The sequence below is a fragment of the Salmo trutta genome, unplaced genomic scaffold (genome assembly GCF_901001165.1).
Source record: "Salmo trutta unplaced genomic scaffold, fSalTru1.1, whole genome shotgun sequence".
NCBI classification, from domain to species: Eukaryota; Metazoa; Chordata; class Actinopteri; order Salmoniformes; family Salmonidae; genus Salmo; species Salmo trutta.
This window is the reverse complement of record NW_021823190.1, coordinates 1-17,298: the sequence shown is the minus strand read 5'-3', so window position 1 is coordinate 17,298 and position 17,298 is coordinate 1. Positions and strand designations below refer to the sequence as shown.

General features: G+C 42.6%; 1 long non-coding RNA gene across 1 annotated transcript; it reads left to right on the top strand.

Annotated features, from left to right (window-relative positions):
- Positions 1-1,421: 1,421 nt before the first annotated feature.
- Positions 1,422-15,832, top strand: LOC115189532 (uncharacterized). The gene is made up of 3 exons (XR_003876936.1): positions 1,422-1,826; positions 3,627-3,702; positions 15,812-15,832. It is a non-coding gene; the product is annotated as an uncharacterized LOC115189532 (long non-coding RNA).
- Positions 15,833-17,298: the final 1,466 nt, after the last annotated feature.

The window sequence follows — 17,298 nt, the reverse complement described above, 5'->3', positions numbered from 1 at the left end:
CTCCCACCTCAGATATTGTCACCCCTCCTACCTCAGATATTGTCACCCCTCCTACCTCAGATATTGTCACCCCTCCCACCTCAGATATTGTCACCCCTCCCACCTCAGTGCAGGTGAGCTCATATAAAACGGGTAAATTACCAATCCTGGCGCACAGATTGGAAAATAACAGAGTGCCGGTCATAATTGCCAACAAGCATGCATTTGACAATTGTGCTGACTTAATGTCAGTGTGACGCTTCTCGTTGGGAATAGAATGGGACCAAAGCGCAGCGTGGAAAGTGTTCATGATTTTATTCGATCAACAAAACACTCAAACAAAGTAACAAAACAAAAAGCGAACAGTTCTGTCAGGTGACAGAAACTAAACAGAAAATAACTAACCACAAACACAGGTGGGAAAAGGCTGCCTAAGTATGATTCCCAATCAGAGACAACGATAGACAGCTGCCTCTGATTGGGAACATACTCGGCCAAAACAAAGAAATAGACAACATAGAATGCCCACCCCACATCACACCCTGACCTAACCAAAAGGAGAAATAAACGGCTTCTCTCAGGTCAGGGCGTGACAGTCAGCCAATAATAGAGCCCTAGTTTTAACAGCTTCACTGTGAACCCTTTCATTTTTATTTACTTCACCTTTATTTAACCAGGTAGGTCAGTTGAGAACAAGTTCACATTTACAACTGCGACCTGGCCAAGATAAAGCAAAGCAGTGCGACAAAAACAACAACACATATGGGATAAACAACGTACAGTCAATAACACAATGGAAAAATCTATATACAGTTTGTGAAATGTAGTAAGATTAGGGAGGTTAAGGCAATTAATAGGCCATAGTGGCGAAATAATTACAATTTAGCATTAACACTGAAGTGATAGATGTGCAGATGATGATGTGCAAGTAGAGATACTGGGGTGCAAAAGAGCAGAAAATAAATAACAATATTGGGATGAGGTAGTTGGGTGGGCTATTTACAGATGGGCTGTGTACAGGTGCAATGATCGGTAAGCTGCTCTGACAGCTGATGCTTATAGTTAATGAGGGAGATATAAGTCTCCAGCTTCAGTGATTTTTGCAATTCGTTCCAGTCATTGGCAGCAGAGAACTGTAAGGAAAGGCGGACAAAGGAAGTGTTGATTTTGGGGATGACTAGTGAAATAAACCTGCTGGAGCGCGTGCTACGGGTGTTGCTATGGTGACCAGTGAGCTGAGATAAGGCGGAGCTTTACCTAGCAAAGACTTATAGATGACCTGGAGCCAGTGGGTTTGGCGACGGACATGTAGCGAGGGCCAGCCAACGAGAGCATACAGGTCACAGTGGTGGGTAGCATATGGGGCTTTAGTGACTAAACGGATGGCACTGTGATAGAACTCTAACAAGTCTTCTGATGGTTTAGTGTGTGGTATCTTCTGTCATGTTGGTTCATAATGCCTGGTGAAACATTGTTAGGTATTTGAAATTGTCTAATTAAATTAAATACAATTATAGTGATCAGACTGCATAGTAACCATATATGTTATCACACACACACACGCACACACACACACACACACACACACACACACACACACACCCTCAAAACAAAAAATCTATCAATAATGACTGCAAAAGGGAGAAGTGTCAGTCACATGCGTCATTGGGTGATATAAAGTAAACCAACTGGTTCCTACAGAGAGGTGGTGTTTCAGGGAAACACTTTGTACTGCGACGCTTCCTTCAGTATATGGAAATACTTTGTACCGCGACTCTTCCTTCAGTTCACCAGACAGCAGGATGGAGAGCAGAGCTCAACACAGAGGGGAGAAATAGATCACTACTGTAAGTTGCTGTTGTGTGTGTGTGGGTTTGTGTGTGTGTGTTGTAACAGAATTCTACATGTGACTAAGAGGAGCGCAGTAATGACAGATAATTGACAGGCTCACAACACAGTAACAGGTTTAAACCAGTGGGCTATTTACAGATGGGCTGTGTACAGGTGCAGTGATCGGTAAGCTTCTCTAAAAGCTGATACCTCTAGTTAGTGAGGGAGAGAGCCGGTCCTAATTGCCAACGAGCATGCATTTTACAATTGTGCTGACTTAATGTCAGTGTGACGCTTCTCGTTGGGAATAGAATGGGACCAAAGCGCAGCGTGGAAAGTGTTCATGATTTTATTCGATCAACAAAACACTCAAACAAAGTAACAAAACAAAAAGCGAACAGTTCTGTCAGGTGACAGAAACTAAACAGAAAATAACTAACCACAAACACAGGTGGAAAAGGCTGCCTAAGTATGATTCCCAATCAGAGACAACGATAGACAGCTGCCTCTGATTGGGAACCATACTCGGCCAAAACAAAGAAATAGACAACATAGAATGCCCACCCCACATCACACCCTGACCTAACCAAAAGGAGAAATAAACGGCTCTCTCAGGTCAGGGCGTGACAGTCAGCCAACAATAGAGCCCTAGTTTTAACAGCTTCACTGTGAACCCTTTCATTTTTATTTACTTCACCTTTATTTAACCAGGTAGGTCAGTTGAGAACAAGTTCACATTTACAACTGCGACCTGGCCAAGATAAAGCAAAGCAGTGCGACAAAAACAACAACACATATGGGATATACAAACGTACAGTCAATAATACAATGGAAAAATCTATATACAGTTTGTGAAAATGTAGTAAGATTAGGGAGGTTAAGGCAATTAATAGGCCATAGTGGCGAAATAATTACAATTTAGCATTAACACTGGAGTGATAGATGTGCAGATGATGATGTGCAAGTAGAGATACTGGGGTGCAAAAGAGCAGAAAATAAATAACAATATTGGGATGAGGTAGTTGGGTGGGCTATTTACAGATGGGCTGTGTACAGGTGCAATGATCGGTAAGCTGCTCTGACAGCTGATGCTTATAGTTAATGAGGGAGATATAAGTCTCCAGCTTCAGTGATTTTTGCAATTCGTTCCAGTCATTGGCAGCAGAGAACTGTAAGGAAAGGCGGACAAAGGAAGTGTTGATTTTGGGGATGACTAGTGAAATAAACCTGCTGGAGTGCGTGCTACGGGTGTTGCTATGGTGACCAGTGAGCTGAGATAAGGCGGAGCTTTACCTAGCAAAGACTTATAGATGACCTGGAGCCAGTGGGTTTGGCGACGGACATGTAGCGAGGGCCAGCCAACGAGAGCATACAGGTCACAGTGGTGGGTAGCATATGGGGCTTTAGTGACTAAACGGATGGCACTGTGATAGAACTCTAACAAGTCTTCTGATGGTTTAGTGTGTGGTATCTTCTGTCATTGTTGGTTCATAATGCCTGGTGAAACATTGTTAGGTATTTGAAATTGTCTAATTAAATTAAATACAATTATAGTGATCAGACTGCATAGTAACCATATATGTTATCACACACACACACGCACACACACACACACACACACACACACACACACACACACCCTCAAAACAAAAAATCTATCAATAATGACTGCAAAAGGGAGAAGTGTCAGTCACATGCGTCATTGGGTTATATGAAGTAAACCAACTGGTTCCTACAGAGAGGTGGTGTTTCAGGGAAACACTTTGTACTGCGACGCTTCCTTCAGTATATGGAAATACTTTGTACTCTCCCTTCAGTTCACCAGACAGATAATCACCAGACAGCAGGATGGAGAGCAGAGATCAACACAGAGGGGAGAAATAGATTACTACTGTAAGTTGCTGTTGTGAGGGTGTGGTGTGTCTTATTTCATTTTTGTGTAACCTTTATTTAAACTTTTTTTATCTAGGCAAGTCAGTTAAGAACAAATTGTTATTTACAATGACGGCTTAAAGGGGAACAGTGGGTTAACTACCTTGTTCAGGGGCAGAACGACAGATTTTTACCTTGTCAGCTCAGGGATTCAAGCCAGCAATCTTTCGGTTACTGGCCCAACGCTCTAACCACTAAGCTAGCTACCTGCCACCCCAGTCTCAGTGTGTGTGTGTGTGTGTGTGTGTGTGGTGTGTGTGTTGTAACAGAATGCTACATGTGACTAAGAGGAGGTCAGTAACAGCAGATAATTGACAGGCTCATCACACAATAACAGGTTTATACCGGTGTGAACTGGAAGTAGCCTAAACCTATGGATGTTACATTGAACTGGGTGAATGGAATATGAATGACAGTAACCTAAACCTATGGATGTATATTGAACTGGCTGAATGGAATATAAATGACAGTCATCCAACATGCTGTAATAGAAATAAGGCCATGCTCATGAAAAAAGGAATTGTCCTCCCTCATCTTAAACGGCACTGTCCGCCACTGGGCAGGACCTTTTTCTATGGAAGAAGCCCTTTGTTATTCTAAGCTTTTTAACTAACTCATCAATATGCTTTTTAACCTTGTACTGCAGTGGGCTGAATCAGGCTCACACAGAGTGATTCTGGGTAGTCTTAACACATCTACTTTGAATGAAAAGTATACACCTTACACACATGGTTATGGGCTTAGATAAAAGAATACACCTGTATCATGTCAGATACAGAGATGAAATGTATTACATTTAGAGTTTTTATCCCAATATTACCAGTGGTGGAAAAAGTACTCAATTGTCATACTTGAGTAAAAGTAAAGATACCTTAACAGAAAATGTCTCAAGTAAAAGTGTAAGTTACCCAGTAAAACACTACTTGATTAAAAGTCTAAAAGTATCTGGTTTTACATGTACTTAAGTACAGTGGTAGAAAAAGTACTCATGTTTCATACTTGAGTAAAAGTACAAAGTAAAAGTAAATGCTATACATCAGATCAGAGGCAGTAGGGATGACAAAGCGTTATATTGATAGGTGCCATAATTCTGTCCTGCCTGAGCCTTTTTGATGCTCCCAAACTTGATGTTTTAATACAGCTTTGGTGATTAAGATTTATTTTTAAAAGTGGTCTCACGAGCAAAACCCTTTATCGATAGTCTTGAGTAAATTGGCAATTGCATTGGGCAAGACAAGAAGGGGAATCTGTGCTTGGTTTGTAATCAAATGAAACAAAATGGTAAAAAAACATTTGTTTTTATGTTTCTAAATACCAGGTTTACTGGCACGAAAAACACATCTCTCTTGTTCCATGAGCATATGGGTACTGTGTGTCACGGCTGGAAAGGCTGCCATTCCTCTGTCAAAATCCATGCCACAACAGAGGCCTCCTGAGTGGCCCAGCGGTCTAAGGCACTGCATGCAGTGCTGAGGTGTCACTACAGCTTGGTGTATGATCCAAGGCTGTTGTAGCTGGGAGCTCCAAAGGGCGGTGCACAATTGGCCCAGCGCTGTCTGGGTTAGGTGCTGGTGGGTTTTTTTTTTGGCTCAAATGAATGTCACATTTTACTTTTCATAGCAGGTTAGGAGAATTAACATATTAGGAGAATTAACATGGCAGGTACGGAGAATTAACATGGCAGGTTAGGAGAATTAACATAGTAGCTTAGGAGAATTAACATAGTAGGTTAGGAGAATTAACATGGCAGGTACGGAGAATTAACATGGCAGGTTAGGAGAATTAACATAGTAGCTTAGGAGAATTAACATATTAGGAGAATTAACATGGCAGGTACGGAGAATTAACATGGCAGGTTAGGAGAATTAACATAGTAGCTTAGGAGAATTAACATAGTAGGTTAGGAGAATTAACATGGCAGGTACGGAGAATTAACATGGCAGGTTAGGAGAATTAACATAGTAGCTTAGGAGAATTAACATATTAGGAGAATTAACATGGCAGGTACGGAGAATTAACATGGCAGGTACGGAGAATTAACATAGTAGGTTAGGAGAACTAACATGGCAGGTTAGGAGAATTAACATGGCAGGTTATGAGAATTAACATAGTAGGTTAGGAGAATTAACATGGCAGGTACGGAGAATTAACATGGCAGGTTAGGAGAATTAACATGGCAGGTACGGAGAATTAACATGGCAGGTACGGAGAATTAACATAGCAGGTTCGGAGAATTAACATGGCAGGTTAGGAGAATTAGGTTAAGGTTATGAAAAGGGTTGGGTTAGCTAAAATGCAACAAATTCAAATTTTGACGTTTAATTTGACAAAAGCTGTATCCCTTCTAGCCATGTCCTGTTTCCTCCGACACATTGGTACGGCTGACTTCCGGGTAAAGTGAGGAGTGTGTTAAAAAGTAGGCAGCTTGGCGGGTCATGTTTCGGAGGACACATGTCACCACCATCGCCTCTCCGAGCCCAGCGCCGCCTGAAATTGATATATGGTGCACGTTTTTAAGGGACACACCTCAGATATTGTCACCCCTCCTACCTCAGATATTGTCACCCCTCCCACCTCAGATATTGTCACCCCTCCTACCTCAGATATTGTCACCCCTCCCACTCAGATATTGTCACCCCCTCCTACCTCAGATATTGTCACCCCTCCCACCTCAGATATTGTCACCCCTCCCACCTCAGATATTGTCACCCCTCCTACCTCAGATATTGTCACCCCTCCTACCTCAGATATTGTCACCCCTCCTACCTCAGATATTGTCACCCCTCCCACCTCAGTGCAGGTGAGCTCATATAAAACGGGTAATTACCAATCCTGGCGCACAGATTGGAAAATAACAGAGTGCCGGTCATAATTGCCAACAAGCATGCATTTGACAATTGTGCTGACTTAACGTCAGCCAACAATAGAGCCCTAATTAACAGCCTTCACTGTGAACCCTTTCATTTTTATTTACTTCACCTTTATTTAACCAGGTAGGCCAGTTGAGAACAAGTTCACATTTACAACTGCGACCTGGCCAAGATAAAACATAGCAATATGCGTCATTGGGTTATATAAAGTAAACCAACTGGTTCCTACAGAGAGGTGGTGTTTCAGGGAAACACTTTGTACTGCGACGCTTCCTTCAGTATATGGAAATACTTTGTACCGCGACTCTTCCTTCAGTATATGGAAATACTTTGTACCGCGACTCTTCCTTCAGTTCACCAGACAGCAGGATGGAGAGCAGAGCTCAACACAGAGGGGAGAAATAGATCACTACTGTAAGTTGCTGTTGTGTGTGTGGGGTTTGTGTGTGTGTGTTGTAACAGAATTCTACATGTGACTAAGAGGAGCGCAGTAATGACAGATAATTGACAGGCTCACAACACAGTAACAGGTTTTAAACCGGTGGGCTATTTACAGATGGGCTGTGTACAGGTGCAGTGATCGGTAAGCTTCTCTAAAAGCTGATACCTCTAGTTTAGTGAGGGAGAGAGCCGGTCCTAATTGCCAACGAGCATGCATTTTACAATTGTGCTGACTTAATGTCAGTGTGACGCTTCTCGTTGGGAATAGAATGGGACCAAAGCGCAGCGTGGAAAGTGTTCATGATTTTATTCGATCAACAAAACACTCAAACAAAGTAACAAAACAAAAAGCGAACAGTTCTGTCAGGTGACAGAAACTAAACAGAAAATAACTAACCACAAACACAGGTGGGGAAAAGGCTGCCTAAGTATGATTCCCAATCAGAGACAACGATAGACAGTTGCCTCTGATTGGGAACCATACTCGGCCAAAACAAAGAAATAGACAACATAGAATGCCCACCCCACATCACACCCTGACCTAACCAAAAGGAGAAATAAACGGCTCTCTCAGGTCAGGGCGTGACAGTCAGCCAATAATAGAGCCCTAGTTTTAACAGCTTCACTGTGAACCCTTTCATTTTTATTTACTTCACCTTTATTTAACCAGGTAGGTCAGTTGAGAACAAGTTCACATTTACAACTGCGACCTGGCCAAGATAAAGCAAAGCAGTGCGACAAAAACAACAACACATATGGGATATACAAACGTACAGTCAATAATACAATGGAAAAATCTATATACAGTTTGTGAAAATGTAGTAAGATTAGGGAGGTTAAGGCAATTAATAGGCCATAGTGGCGAAATAATTACAATTTAGCATTAACACTGGAGTGATAGATGTGCAGATGATGATGTGCAAGTAGAGATACTGGGGTGCAAAAGAGCAGAAAATAAATAACAATATTGGGATGAGGTAGTTGGGTGGGCTATTTACAGATGGGCTGTGTACAGGTGCAATGATCGGTAAGCTGCTCTGACAGCTGATGCTTATAGTTAATGAGGGAGATATAAGTCTCCAGCTTCAGTGATTTTTGCAATTCGTTCCAGTCATTGGCAGCAGAGAACTGGAAGGAAAGGCGGACAAAGGAAGTGTTGATTTTGGGGATGACTAGTGAAATAAACCTGCTGGAGCGCGTGCTACGGGTGTTGCTATGGTGACCAGTGAGCTGAGATAAGGCGGAGCTTTACCTAGCAAAGACTTATAGATGACCTGGAGCCAGTGGGTTTGGCGACGGACATGTAGCGAGGGCCAGCCAACGAGAGCATACAGGTCACAGTGGTGGGTAGCATATGGGGCTTTAGTGACTAAACGGATGGCACTGTGATAGAACTCTAACAAGTCTTCTGATGGTTTAGTGTGTGGTATCTTCTGTCATTGTTGGTTCATAATGCCTGGTGAAACATTGTTAGGTATTTGAAATTGTCTAATTAAATTAAATACAATTATAGTGATCAGACTGCATAGTAACCATATATGTTATCACACACACACACGCACACACACACACACACACACACACACACACACACAACACCCCTCAAACAAAAAATCTATCATAATGACTGCAAAAGGGAGAAGTGTCAGTCACATGCGTCATTGGGTGATATAAAGTAAACCAACTGGTTCCTACAGAGAGGTGGTGTTTCAGGGAAACACTTTGTACTGCGACGCTTCCTTCAGTATATGGAAATACTTTGTACCGCGACTCTTCCTTCAGTTCACCAGACAGCAGGATGGAGAGCAGAGCTCAACACAGAGGGGAGAAATAGATCACTACTGTAAGTTGCTGTTGTGTGGTGTGGGTTTGTGTGTGTGTGTTGTAACAGAATTCTACATGTGACTAAGAGGAGCGCAGTAATGACAGGATAATTGACAGGCTCACAACCACAAGTAACAGGTTTAAACCGGTGGGCTATTTACAGATGGGCTGTGTACGGTGCAGTGATCGGTAAGCTTCTCTAAAAGCTGATACCTCTAGTTAGTGAGGGAGGAGAGCCGGTCCTAATTGCCAACGAGCATGCATTTTACAATTGTGCTGACTTAATGTCAGTGTGACGCTTCTCGTTGGGAATAGAATGGGACCAAAGCGCAGCGGGGAAAAGTGTTCATGATTTTATTCGATCAACAAAACACTCAAACAAGTAACAAAACAAAAAGCGACAGTTCTGTCAGGTGACAGAAACTAAACAGAAAATAACTAACCACAAACACAGGTGGGAAAAGGCTGCCTAAGTCTGATTCCCAATCAGAGACAACGATAGACAGCTGCCTCTGATTGGGAACCATACTCGGCCAAAACAAAGAAATAGACAACATAGAATGCCCACCCCACATCACACCCTGACCTAACAAAAGGAGAAATAAACGGCTCTCTCAGGTCAGGGCGTGACAGTCAGCCAACAATAGAGCCCTAGTTTTAACAGCTTCACTGTGAACCTTTCATTTTTATTTACTTCACCTTTATTAACAGGTAGGTCAGTTGAGAACAAGTTCACATTTACAACTGCGACCTGGCCAAGATAAAGCAAAGCAGTGCCGACAAAACAACAACACATATGGGATATACAAACGTACAGTCAATAACACAATGGAACGAGAGGGCGGGGTCAGAGGCTCCAATCTCCAATGGGGCCGCCCAATCAGCTGCTTGGAATCCAGGAAGCCATCCTGAAACACACACATACAAACACACAACAACACAGAAACTGGGGAACGTAATACTGTTTCGCTGCCAGACAAGGCTCCGCTGATAGCCAGGTTAGCAGTGGTAAGATGTTGGGACTGCTGTTGGGACAGCTTTATGTAGGCCCTAACAGCTTGTGGGTACCGTTTGTTACCATTATAATGCAATTAATGTATTGTGGCTTTGCTGGCATGCATCCCACTTTTTATATTTTTTTGCCCCACCAAGATTTACATGCTAAAATTGCCACTGCACCAGGGGAAAGAGAAGAAGCAAGTAAGTACGTTTTTCCCAAGGAAGAGGAAGTGAGAAGGCCATGGACACCCCCTACCAAAAGATCATCACACTCTTTCACAGGCAGGGATGGACACATGCAGAGGACATGTGAAATGCTATGTGTCAAACACAGTGTGGCGTGAGATACACTACATGACCATACACTACTGCTCGTTGAACATCTCATTCCAAAATCATGGGCATTAATATGGAGTTGGTCCCCCCTTTGCTGCTGTAACAGCCTCCACTCTTCTGGGGCTTTCCACTAGATGTTGGAACATTGCTGTGGGGACTTGCTTCCATTCAGCCACGAGCATTAGTGAGGTCGGGCACTGATGTTAGGCAATCAGGCCTGACTCACAGGTCGCCATTTAAATTCATCCCAAAGGTGTTTGATGGGGTTGAGGTCAGGCTCTGTGCAGGCCATTCAAGTTCTTCCACACCGATTCTCGACGGAACTGGGGCACTGTCATGCTGAGACAGGAAAGGGAACGCGTTTTTAGTGCTCCAGAGTCCAATGGCGGCAAGCTTTACACCACTCCAGCCGATGATTGGTATTGCGCATGGTGATCTTAGGCTTGTGTGCAGCTGCTCGGCCATTGAAACTCATTTCATGAAGCTCCCCACAAACAGTTATTGTGCTGATGTTGTTTCCAGAGGAAGTTTGGAACTTGGTAGTGAGTGTTGCAAACCGAGGACAGATGATTTTTACGTGCTTCAGCACGTAGGCAGTCCTGTTCTGTGAGCTTGTGTGGCCTACCCCTATGCGGCTGAGCCATTGTTGCTCCTAGACGTTTCCACTTCACAATAGAAGCACTTACAGTTGACTGGAGCAGCTCTAGCAGGGCAGGAATTTGATGAACTGACTTGTTGGAAAGGTGGCATCCTATGATGGTGCCATGTGAAGGTCGCTGAGCTCTTCAGTAAGGCGTTTCTACTGCTAATGTTTGTCTATGGAGATTGCATCAATGTGTGCTTGATTTTATACACCTGTCAGCAACAGGTGTGGCTGAAATAGCCGAATCGACTAATTTGAAGGGGTGTCCACATATTTTTGTGTATATATAGATATTTGTGTACCTTGTTGTCAGGGTCCCTAGGGCAGAATGGAGGAGGATAGCGTGTCGTTCCACCTTTTGAATAGTGTAACTTTTACTTCACCTAAATTTAACATTCTGTCAAAGAGTTCAACTTAATAAAAACATGTTTTCTCAACTCAAGATCTTTAAATATGTAAAATGAATAAATTACCATAGTTAGTGCCAAATAAAGTGTTGAAGTTTTAATCTTCAGTAAGCCTATTTCAAAACTTAAAATTTCGGGTGAAACTGTGTACATTTACTTGTGAATAAAAAAAAAAAAAAAACTGAAATCAAGGTGTGTCAATTGTTTGTCAACGTGCCGTTTTAAAAACAATGCCGCTATTGTGGAGTAAACCTATTTTGGGTGAAGACGAGTAACTATGAGTAAGGGCAAACATCATGATATGCTTGATAGATGATTTTAACAAGACATCCGATTACCATTTAGAACGGTTGGTTCTTTTATAGTTAATCAGATCAATGATGGATCACTGGATACAGGAAATGTACGTCTCTCGTCTGCCCCTGCAAATCGGTCGGCATATGCGTCATCACACTCATCTGATTGGAGGTTTCCTGCAATCCGGCATATGCATCATCACACTCCCTCATTGACTTCGTGGCTGCGGTAACTAGTGACGTACGCTGCACTTGATTTAATTTAGCCGGGTTCAATGATTGTCAGAACACATTTCCTCTTAATTCAACCCCGGTGCGCCGGGCAACATAAACTGATTCCACCTCAAGTGAACTCAAGCACATTCAGCAATAGCGCTGCATGGGTCTATTGACTAAATGGAACAAAACGGGGAGGGACCTACCTGAATTTGTCAAATAGAAATGTATTTGCTACGTTTTGCTATGGTTGGCTACAGTGTGTACTAATGAATACACCCAAGCTCAGGTTCAATATTGTAACCAATTAAACGTACTTGCTTTAAACCAAACACACCAAATGTTCTTATCATCATTGGACATTTTCCTGCATAACAAATACATTCGTTTCAACCTTGGCTGCATTTACACAGGCAGCCCAATTCTGATATGTTTTCCACTAATTGGTCTTTTGACCAATCACATCAGATCTTTTTAACATCCAATCTTTTTCAGAGCCAGTCTGATTGGTCTGTCTAAACGCAGTCCTTGTAGGCTATTTCTAAACCAGACTAAGAAAAATGGTGTGTATGCTGCAGGCTCTAAAGGGGTTGGATTATTTGGGAATAAATACCTGTCAGCTATTTTAACTGTCCTGTAATGTCTATTGTTACATTTTTACATGCCTACTATTGCCTTTTAATTTAAACTGGAAAGCTGTTTGTCTGAAATGTCTTTTAGTTTGTGTGTGAAACCCCCAGGTAGACGAGCTTTGTTATGGGAGTCAGGGGGATCCAGACCAGGAGACGAGCTGTTTGTTATGGAAGTCAGGGGAATCCAACCAGGTAGACCTAGCTGTTAGATTATGGAGTCAGGGATCCAACCAGGTAGACTAGCGTTTGTTATGGAGTCAGGGGATCCAAGCCAGGTAGACTAGCGGTTGTTAGTGGAGTCAGGCGGTGCGATGGCCACGGTAGACTAGGCTGTTGTTATGGAGTCAGGGGATCCAACCAGTTAGACTAGTGTTGGTAATAGGAGTCAGGGAATCCAATCAGGTAGACTAGCTGTTGTTATGGAGTCAGGGGATCCAATCAGGTAGACTAGCTGTTGTTCTGGAGTCAGGGGATCCAACCAGGTAGACTAGCTGTTGTTATGGAGTCAGGGGATCCAACCAGGTAGACTAGCTGTTGTTATGGAGTCAGGGGTCCAACCAGGTAGACTAGCTGTTGTTATGGATCAGGGGATCCAACCAGGTAGACTAGCTGTTGTTATGGAGTCAGGGGATCCAACCAGGTAGACTAGCTGTTGTTATGGAGTCAGGGATCCAACCAGGTAGACTCTGAGAGTCAGGACAGGTAGACAGGACTAGTGTTGTGGGTCAGGAGATCCAACAGAGGACTAGCTGTTGTTATGGAGTCAGTGGATCCAATCAGGTAGACTAGCTGTTGTTATGGAGTCAGGGGATCCAACCAGGTAGACTAGCTGTTGTTATGGAGTCAGGGGATCCAACCAGGTAGACTAGCTGTTGTTATGGAGTCAGGGGATCCAACCAGGTAGACTAGCTGTTGTTATGGAGACAGAGGATCCAACCAGGTAGACTAGCTGTTGTTATGGAGTCAGGGATCCAACCAGGTAGACTAGCTGTTGTTATGGAGTCAGGGGATCCAACCAGGTAGACTAGCTGTTGTTATGGAGTCAGGGGATCCAACCAGGTAGACTAGCTGTTGTTATGGAGTCAGGGATCCAACCAGGTAGACTAGCTGTTGTTATGGAGTCAGGGATCCAACCAGGTAGACTAGCTGTTGTTATGGAGACAGATGATCCAACCAGGTAGACTAGCTGTTGTTATGGAGTCAGGGGATCCAACCAGGTAGACTAGCTGTTGTTATGGAGTCAGCTGACATATTGGGCTGTCTTAATTGTTTGTGACCATGGACAGTAAATTAAGAAAAGTATCTCTCGTCACGTCGACCAAGTAAAAGTGACATGCAACAAAAGGAAAATGATCTACTGTAGTTAAATATAGGGCTAAATAAATGTCAAAAGATTGCGAATGCTTTCTGGTTACACAGATCGGAAAGGCGGTGGTCCGTTTTGCTCACTTCAGGTGCACTTGATTAACGTGAGCCATGAGTTCAATGATTGTCCAGCACACACCATTGTCTTAATGCAAACCCCACCAGCCATTGTGCAGAGTGATAATCTGATCGCACCTCAAGTGAACCCAAGCAGTGGGTGTAGGCCTTTTCCAGTAAACGGAACAAAACGGAGAGCGACCTACCTGAATATGTCTAATAGAAAACGCTTGTTCTGTTGCTAAACATTTGCTACGGTTTTCTACAGTGTGCCTGTGACTAATGAAAACACCCCAGCTCTAACTCAAGTCGAACTTACTTGCCTTTCGCCTCCCGTCCACCAGATGCTTCAAACTCTTTGTGTTCCACAACGCTACGTTAGGGATGCCGCACTAAACTGTGGTGTGTTCTGTGTACTGCATGCATTCAATATTTTCAATTTGTGCGTTGCTTTACCATGCGATGGTACAAATGGAAGTACACGCAGACTCCAACTAGCTAGCTTTTAGCGAGTTGAAAAGCAAACCACACGTGTGTCAAGTATGGAAAATGCTGGCTAGACATCCGGCAAAACAAACCTCATATGCATCTGGTGGACGTCGGGCATTATGTGTTCATAACCAAGCGGGAAGGTAGTTGTGCTTGTAAACAAATTATAGTGTTCAAAAACCATATGAATCAGTGGAGGCTGCTGAGGGGAGGACAGCTCATAATAAATGGAATGAAGTGCAATGGATGGAATAGAGTGAATGGTATCAAACACATGAAAACCCCTGTTTTGATACCATTCAATTTACTCCATTCCAGACATTATTATGAGCCGTTCTCCCCTCAGAAGCCGCCACTGATATTCATATATTGCTTTTTTATAAATAGTGTTTTGTTGTTACCAACAACGGTTGGAACCGGTTCAGGGAATAATAATTAACATTTTTCGAGGAACAGAATCAGAACTAAATCTATACTGCTCCAGAACAGAACCGTTATTTTAAAAGCGTGGAAACCAGTTAATAACATTATTTTGCGTTCCGGGCATCTTTTTTTCCAGTCACACAAAAACCCTCACTCTGTCACTCAGAAATGTATTCCAGTGTCTGCCTGCCAGCTGAACATCTTTGCCAGTGTGCAAAGTCTACTGTAGCGTGATTCAGAAATTAGGGAGAGATAATTCATTACAGGAGAATGTATTAACTTTTCCAATGCTAGTTAAGGATACTATGGATTAAGTTTCACAGTGGATTTATTAACTCCAAAAAGGTAAGACGTGTTTTTATTTTAATTTTGGTGGGTCTCTGCACACACAAGCTAACTAACAAACTAGCGTTGGCCGAACATTAGTTAAGCCAACTCTGAAGTTAAAAACATTCAAAGTTCCTTCATAGACGCCGGTCCAAAGTAGGTATAATTCTGTAGACGCAATTCAGATAATTCATGTCGTAACAACAAGATGCCAAGCCTCCTCCTCCAAGCCTCCTCCAAGCCTCCTCCTCCAAGTCCTCCTCCAACCTCTCACTCTTTCTACACGCTCAAAATGTCAGTCGCATCTTGCGACATACACTGTCCAATGCATTTTATTAGCTTGCCCGCTCCATAGCAAGCTGCTCTATCAGCACTGATTGGTGAAGTAATTTAATGTCGAGCTAAATAAATGTTGATTTCAGAGGTTTTAAAAAAGGAACGATATAAACTGTTACTTTTGTTTTGTTTTAAACCGGTTCATAACTTAATTTTGCTGGTCTGAACAGTGGAACGGAACGGAAAAAAATAATGGTTCTGTTCAGAACGAAACAATTGGAAAAGAATTTCAGTTCCAACTCCTGGTTGTTACATTTAACTGACAAATGCTGTTATCGAGGTAATTTCCTTTTAGTAGGTGACGTCGTTGTGGGAACTCTGTGACCATGGACACTATAAGTCTTGTCATTGTTAATGGTACTTCAACAATGTTCAGAAATATTGACTGTTCAGTTATTTCTTATTGTAGCTGAGTGAGCTGTGACTGACATCTAAAATGAGTCTCTCTGGGGAGAGAGAGGAGGAGACCACTGCCTCCAAATGAGTCTCTCTGGGGAGAGAGAGGAGGAGACCACTGCATCTAAAATGAGTCTCTCTGGGGAGAGAGAGGAGAGGACCACTGTCTCTGAAATGAGTCTCTCTGGGGAGAGAGAGGAGGAGACACCTGCCTCTAAAATGAGCCTCTCTGGGGAGAGAGAGGAGAGACCACTGCCCCTAAAATGAGTCTCTCTGGGGAGAGAGAGGAGGGGGCCACTGCCTCTAAGATGAAGTATTCTGAGAGAGAGGAGGGGGCCACACCCTCTAAAAAGAGTCTGCCTCAAGACACCAGTTCTAAGAGGTAAGAGATCAATTGTAAATATAGTTATTTTAAAGATATACAACACATTTTAAGAGAAGTGTTTCCAAATTACATAACATGTAGGCCTATATCATTAAGTTAAAAAATCCTAGGACCAACTGCAAACACAAGCTAGGTTTCTTTCCAGCTGGTGAAACATATTTTAATGTCAATATTCTAAAATCAGCAGAAAAATTACATTAATATTTTCCCACCAGGGATGGGAAACGTGATGACATTCCTGTTATGGTGCAGGTAGACTACCTACATTAATAGATTCCTGTTATGGTGCAGGTAGACTACCTACATGATGACATTCCTATTATGGTGCAGGTAGACTACCTACATTAATAGATTCCTGTTATGGTGCAGGTAGACTACCTACATGATTACATTCCTGTTATGGTGCAGGTAGACTACCTACATTAATAGATTCCTGTTATGGTGCAGGTAGACTACCTACATTAATATATTCCTGTTATGGTGCAGGTAGACTACCTACATTAATAGATTCCTGTTATGGTGCAGGTAGACTACCTACATTAATAGATTCCTGTTATGGTGCAGGTAGACTACCTACATTAATAGATTCCTGTTATGGTGCAGGTAGACTACCTACATTAATAGATTCCTGTTATGGTGCAGGTAGACTACCTACATTATGATTCCTGTTATGGTGCAGGTAGACTACCTACATTAATATATCCTGTTATGGTGCAGGTAGACTACCTACGTTATGATTTCCTGTTATGGTGCAGGTAGACTACCTACATTAATAGATTCCTGTTATGGTGCAGGTAGACTACCTACATTAATAGATTCCTGTTATGGTGCAGGTAGACTACCTACATTACATTCCTGTTATGGTGCAGGTAGACTACCTACATTAATAGATTCCTGTTATGGTGCAGGTAGACTACCTACATTAGATTCCTGTATGGTGCAGGTAGACTACCTACATTAATAGATTCCTGTTATGGTGCAGGTAGACTACCTACATTATGATTCCTGTTATGGTGCAGGTAGACTACCTACATTAATAGATTCCTGTTATGGTGCAGGTAGACTACCTACATGATGACATTCCTGTATGGTGCAGGTAGACTACCTACATTAAT